Below are 7,411 nucleotides of genomic sequence, written 5' to 3' on the forward strand. Positions count from 1 at the left end.
CCCCCCACCCCTAGCACCTCGAGCCCGGCAGGCCAGTCCCCGCATTCGCCCGCCCAGTCGCCGGGATTGGCCCGGCCCCGACCCGGCCTCGCAGGGAGCGGCCCGGGACTCCCCACCGCGCCATAGGCCGCCCGGACGTCCTCACAGCCGCGAGGCCCCGCCCCTCCCTTCCGCCCCGCCCCCGGCCCGGCGTCCGGCCCCGCCCCCTGGGCTGTCGGAGTCGGACCGGCTGGCGTGGCGAGTAGGGGCCGCTCCGGCTCGGGACAAGGCAACTTCCAGCCAATGGGAGCGCGGCACGGGAGCAGCCAGCTGCCGGACAAGGACGTGGCCACGGGCCCGCCCGGTTCCGTGTAGAGCCTGTTTCCCGCGTACCTGGGGAGGAAGAAAACCACTCCAGCTCTATGTTAGGGATGGTGACAGATAAAAGACGTAAGGAACGAGGAGGAACAAGGCCATTTCTGTAGGGCAGGGTTTTTCATTTGTCTGTTACCTGGTGGGGGTGATGATCCTATCGTTTAGCTTAAGACTGCACAAAACGGTGTCCTGATTTCTTTTTGTTAATACATCCTATTTTGTACCTTTAACACTTTATTAAAACACCCTAACTTGTAAGAATCTCTCACAGAGATTGTTATTCCCAGCTCCTGTCCGCCGAGGTCCAAAGGCACGTCCCGAGAATGTATGTATAACGAGCGCTCTTGAGCAATTTTTAGCAACCGTCAATCTCAGGAAATACTGAGGTAGCTTATATTGCCTTTGTCAAGGAAAGAATCTTTTTTAAAAGGATCAGGATTTGGGGGGAGGAGTCAAAACTGCCGCTGCCACGACCGAAGTATTTTTACAGTATCTATTTGTGGCTCAGCTGGTAAAGAATCGGCCTGAAATGCAGGAGACCTAGGTTCGATCCCTGGGTTGGGAAGATCTCCTGGAGAAGGGAAAGACTACCCACTCCAGTATTCTGGCCTGGAGAATCCCATGGACTGTATAGAGGGGTCGCAAACAGTCGGACACGACTGAACGACTTTCACTTTTCACTTTTTCATTTAATCATGTCGCTTCTTGCCCCTCCCACTGCTACCATCTCTCCTGTACACTGTCGTCATGACCTAACCTTTGGGGTGTGGGAAAGATTCCTGGTCAAATCTTTTATCCCTCTGAATCTGCTTCCCATGGGCTTCTGTGGTGGATCAGTGGTAAAAAAAAGACTGCAATGCAGGAGATACAGGTTTGATCCCTGGATGGGGAAGGTACCCTGGAGAATAAAATGGCAACCCTCTGCAGTATTCTTGCATTGGAGAATCCCATAGACAGAGAAGCCTGGTGGACTACAGTCCATGTGATCACAGAGTTGGACATGACTGAGCAACTAAACCACCACCACCATCTTTCCATAATTAGTAAGGTGGCAAATGTCAGCTCCAAAGGATTATTGCTTTCATGGGATGACAATAGTATGAGGGTTTTATTTTCTTTTGTTTGCTGAATTGGAAATGTCTGCTAAGTTTTGCCCTCCATAAGTTTAAACCATATGCCTGTTATACTGAGGTTCCTGAAAAGCTTGAGAAGCAAGGCCTGATGGTTAGCTCAAATCAGACTGGCTGAGGGACCAGGGGAGTGATTAAGAGGATGATGAAGCGGTCATGTGGCCTACTCATCACATCCTCAGGGTCAGGGGATTTTTAGGAACACAAAGGAGGTATAATGGTGACTAAGAAGGAACGCAAAGAAACATCTGATTATAATACAAGGTAGCTGGCACATAGTAAGGCCCTTTTTGTTGACTGAGTCTTATTCTTGTCCAAAATCCTGCCTGCCCAAGCGTTGAAAAGAATGTAAAAAGACTTGTAGCCTGGATCTTTTGCCTACAGATTCTTCTCTGTGAAAGGCACCTAGGGACTCTGCTGAAAGTCCAACTTCAGGTCTTGATCCTTAGCTTTCAGGTCTGCCTCCTCCAGAACTTGCAAAGTAAATAAGAATGTTAAGGACCATGTCGTATGTTTCCTAACTTCTATTGCAAATTTGAACTCATCACAGTCAACTGCAGACCACATTGGTAATAACTCCTATCTTCACATTAGATACAAGCTCTAACAAAGACCAGGACACCCTGGTGGCACAGACAGTAAAGAATCTGCCTGCAATGCAGGAGACCCAGGTTCGATCTCTGGGCCAAGGAAGGTTCCCTGCAGAAGCAAATGACTACCTACTCTAGTATTCTTGCCCAGAGAACTCCATTCTTGCCTGGAAAATTCTGATGGGTTCATGGGGTCACAAAGAGTCAGACACAACTGAGCAACTAACAAAAACAAATCTTTTTTCATAACCAGAGAAAAACCATTTGACTTTTGAAAGATGCTTTTCATGGTCAAACTGACAACAGTTGCCAGTTGTATATGTTGAGCGAGTTTCAAAATAATTTCATGTGTCCTCATTTAATCTTTGCAGAAAAGCTTGTAAGCTCTGTTCCATAAGCCATAAAGGGAATAAGTCAGGTTGAGGGGGGCTCAAGTTCTCCAAGCTAGTTGGCTCCAGGAAGAAAGAATTATTGCCCTGGTTCCTCACACTTTAGTCCCAGAAACTCACTGTAACTAGCTGGCCCTCAAAGGAAAAAAAAATTGGTGCTTCCCTACTCTTCCTAAACCAACAACGCTGACGCTAGTGTCCTGCACAGGCTAAGATTTAGGGGTCAGACTCACAGTGTTTCCTTCTCCAATTAAACTGAACAGTAACAACAAAAATCTCATGCTAGCCCTTTAGACTAGACTCCCCTCAAGGTAAATGTAACTAAGATTGGAACAACACCCAGCTCGCACAAGAAAACCCAATCTTAAAAATCATCTCCTTAAGTAACTGTCTTGTGATAGATGTTCCCATACATAATTTCACAAAAGCATCAGGGGACTAATTAAAGGGAACACTGAAATGCACTATGGGAAAAACGGGTAACACCAGAGATAACAGCTAAGAACCTAGACTCAGAAGTCGAACTGCCAGGTCTTCAGGGCAGATTATATAGCACTGCCCTCTGAGTAACCTTGGGAAGTTATTTTTCAGGACCTGTTCTCTCATCTGTAAAATGAGGGTGATAAGATAGTACTTACCACATATGGTTTTGAGAATTAAGTTTATTTGTATATAGTATACCTACAACAGTGCTGCATACATGGTGAGCCCTATCTAGTTACTAAGTCATGTCAGAATCTTTTGTGACCCCACGGACTGTAGGCAGGCTCCTCTGTCCATGGAATTTCCCAGGCAAGAATACTGGAATGGGTAGCCATTTCTTTCTCCAGATCGTCCCAACCCAGGGATCGGACCTGCATGTCCTGAGTGCAGGCGGATTCTTTACCAATGATCCACCTAGGAAGCTTGAGCTGTATTATTATGACACATGAACTCTAGGTTAAGACCTGCATCTAATATAAGTACCTGGAACATAAACAGCTGAGGTCTGTTGGATGAATTAAATAACTAAGCCCCTATTATCAAAGCAGTATTTTAGGAGGAAACCGAGTATAAAATAGGACAAGGGCTAAAACTCACCATAGTCTAAGAACAGTTGAAAAAGCTTTGAATCAAGTCTAATTCCAGCTCTATTTAACTCAACCTGTTCCAGCTTCCACACATCAGGGTCCATTCAATCTCTGTCCGACTTTGATAGTTGAAGATGACTGCTTACATCTATTTCAGTTCCTTCAAAGATATCCTCCATTGTAAACACACATTAAGTTTTGAGGATGTTTTGTAAGGCTGCGTGGGTGAATCAATACACTAGCCTCCTGAAACTGCAAAGCCAGAAAAAACTCTGGCCTTTTGATGACCCTAAAGAGCAGTCTCAGAGCTTCCTATGTGAAATATCAGGACTAGAATAGTCTATTAAAAGGAAGGATTTAAAAAAAAATAATAATAATAATAAAAGGAAGGATTTTTCCCCTCTAAGAAGTTATGTGATTACCCCAAACAAAATGTAAAAAAAAAAGATGACTTTCAAAATTCTGACTACTGCTTCTTTCTGAAGCAATATATGCTTGCTTTATAAAGGTGGGGTAAGGGAGAATAAACAAACAATAGAGTGGGGGGAATACCTGTAACCCCATGATTGATTTGGTAAAGATCCAACTCCATAATTCAGTAATACTGTTTCCTTAGCTAGCCAAGAAAACCTAAATTTTACGTTTGTTTTAAAACTGGACAGTAGAGAATTATCATCTGTACCTCTTGTAAGGGCATTAGTCTCAAAGTCTGTCAACACACTAGGTTGGCAAGACACAGGGACAGAGACTAGTGGAAATAAAAACTAGTACATCCCCTGAGGGGGCCAAAGTGGCAATTCTCAGAGAAAGTGCAAAGGCATTTACCCTTTGACCCAGTCATGTTTCTGTGCATTGCTGCACGTGGACATAATGATCCACTGGAGTAATGTTTATAAAAGCAAAAAGTTTATATTTCTGTTTTTTCAATAAGAAAACACCATAAAAGATAAATTGAGGATGGTAGTGGAAGAGCGGTAACTCAGTCATAGGTGAATAATGGGGCTTACATATGAAAAAAATCAAATTATTGGGAAAATAAAGAACTTAGAAAAAACATGGTGAGCTTCCTTGCCCACATGTTCTGCTAAATCAAACACAGCATGTTTCCAACAAGAAATGATTTTCATCACCACCATTCATATGCCACATCCCAGCCCTTTTATTGATGCATCCAGAAAAAGTAGGAATGATACAAATTTGTAACTCTTAAGGGTGAAGAGAGCTAGCAATTTCACAAAGTGGCTACTGGTTAAGATGATTTCTTTTTCCTTAGGGGATTATACAAGTAGAAAAAGAAGTCATCTAATTCATGTATTGGGTAATAGTAGAAAAGATGGACTCTCTTAATGTAGAAACAAGATAGTACATTATGTAATACAGACTGTACAAAACGGAAGGCTGTAGATTATGTAAGACCTGGTTGGAGACATACTATAATTAGCAATCTGTTGATGTTCTACTCCCCCAGCTCAAAGGGAGCATAATTTTTGTTGGGGGATTTCCCCCTCCCTTACTATTTTAAAGAAGTATTTTCTAACTGCCCCAGGTTTCTCCAAGCTTTAGAAAAATTGCAGCAGAACCCTAGCAACACAGCAGTTATAAAGTATTAAACATTCACTCTAAATATGTGCCCCCAAATTGATAGTATATATGTGGTTTATATTTTTCCACATTGTATACCAGAATATATTTTTTTGCAGTCTGGGAGAAATGATTTAACATTTTTAATGGCTTTCAAAGCCCATGTGGCTATAGCATTTCCTTCAGACAAAATGTAAGTTGTTATGTCATTCTGTAAAATGTCTGTGATCTCTAGCCCTTAACTACGTTGAAGTTACGAAATTTAAGCCTTTCTGTAGGAACACACAACACTAACAATCACTGGGATACCAGGACCAGTGGGCATTTTCATCTCTTCCCTGCCTTCTGTCTCACCGCCATCCAGATCTCTAGGCTGCTAGAACCTGAGCTCGTTAGTGGAAGAAAGGATAGTAGAAACCCTCTACTATTCATAAGGGAAAACTGCAGAGCCAAAAGCGGTTCAGCAACTCACCAGTCACTCAATCGTTAACAGCAAAGAAAACTCATTCTCTTAAACACCCATCCAGCACATGGAACCAAGCTAAGGAAGCATTTTAAGGTGACAATTTTTTCACACCACAATCCTTTGATGAATACAAGACCTCCAAGTCCCAGTAAAATGAGGTTAAGGTATCCCCTCCTTCTTAATTTCTGCCAGGAAATCTACATTACCTACATCACCAGCTACCTTGGGATTTTAAAATAGAATTACCTTACCGGAGAGAGCTTGTTAATGAAATGGAATAATGAATGACTTTGGCTGTTGTTCAGATTAAGGAACTTTCCATTGAGTCTGTCTGGGACGTCAGTGACTCGTTTTCCTAAGAACATTCAAGAGGCAGCCATTACAAAAGTACCTATTTTTATTCATAGCTGAATTTTAAACAAATTGTGTGGAAAATATTTACTAATCAACAGGAAGCACCTGCCGTGGGTTGCATTATTTGTAAAACTGCAAACTGAAGGGGAAATCAGGCAAGCCTAGTGTTTGCTTTTGGAGAAGGAAATGGCACCCCACTCCAGTGTTCTTGCCTGGAGAATCCCAGGGACGGGGGAGCCTGGTGGGCTGCCGTCTATGGGGTCGCACAGAGTCAGACATAACTGAAGCGACTTAGCAGCAGCAGCAGCGTTTGCTTTGTCTTCCTTTTCATGTATGTTCACTGATGTACATGTTGCTGATGGTACAACCTTTAAAGTTTGGAACAAAATGAAAATATTTCACATACTGATATAGTGGTTCCCCCAATGACACATTTCTAGAGAAAAGCATTCAGCCAATTGGGCTTCCCAGGTAGCGCTGGTGGTAAAGAACCCACCTGCCAATGCAGGTAGACCCCACAGATGTGGATCTTCTGGATCCGGAAGATCCCCTGGAGGAGGGCAAGACAACCCGCTGCAGTATTCTTGCGTGGAGAATCCCAGGGACAGAGGAGCCTGGTGGGCTACAGTCCATAGGATAACACAGAGTCGGACACAACTGAAGAGACTTAGCACACATGCACACACATTCAGCCAACTGGATGTTACAGATATGGGTCCAGCTACAGTAGAATTAATGCTCCAGTTCTCAATCCTCCAGTCCCTGAAAAGGCTGAATTATAATACCAAAGCAACATTTCAGTGCAACTGGATCCTACAGGAGAATACACAAGGCAATTAGTTCCTTAGTCAAAAACAATAAACACAAAAGCAGACACAGTCCAATTCATCCCATTTACTTGACAAAATCAAAGGGACTAATTTTAGAAGTCTCAACTTTTGAAGGTAAATATAGACTTAGAACTGAGGGTAAAGTAAGCTAAATTTATATCCTCTCCCCACCCTGCTCCTAAAACACTCCTCCTTCAAAATACCACTTTAGTAGGAAGCTGCTGAGGACCAAATTGATAGCTTGACTATATGGCTCCACCAATTCAATAAAAAACTTAAACCTGATACCCAGTTACTTCTATCCTAGAAATGTAAAAACACACGTCACTGACCAACACTGTATGGTTGTACAGAGTGACAATGTGGATATGGAAGAAAAGCCAAGTTGAACTCCTCTGAAAAAATACATAAAATCATTTCCTCAATAGCTTTGATGGAATAAATGTTCACGTTCACAGTGTGAAAGATAACATACTAAACAAAACAGATCAAATGTTTTACTTTAGAAGTGTGCCTCTTTGGGAAAACCACCATGTTTGACACTTTAAATCTTTTCATTCTGGAACTGAAGTCAGTAAGGAGACATGTCTTGCAATTTCAGTTTATTAATAGTTTTGTTACGATTTTAAAAACTGGATTACAAAATG

Source organism: Capricornis sumatraensis, chromosome 10, assembly GCF_032405125.1.
Source record: "Capricornis sumatraensis isolate serow.1 chromosome 10, serow.2, whole genome shotgun sequence".
Classification (NCBI taxonomy): Eukaryota; Metazoa; Chordata; class Mammalia; order Artiodactyla; family Bovidae; genus Capricornis; species Capricornis sumatraensis.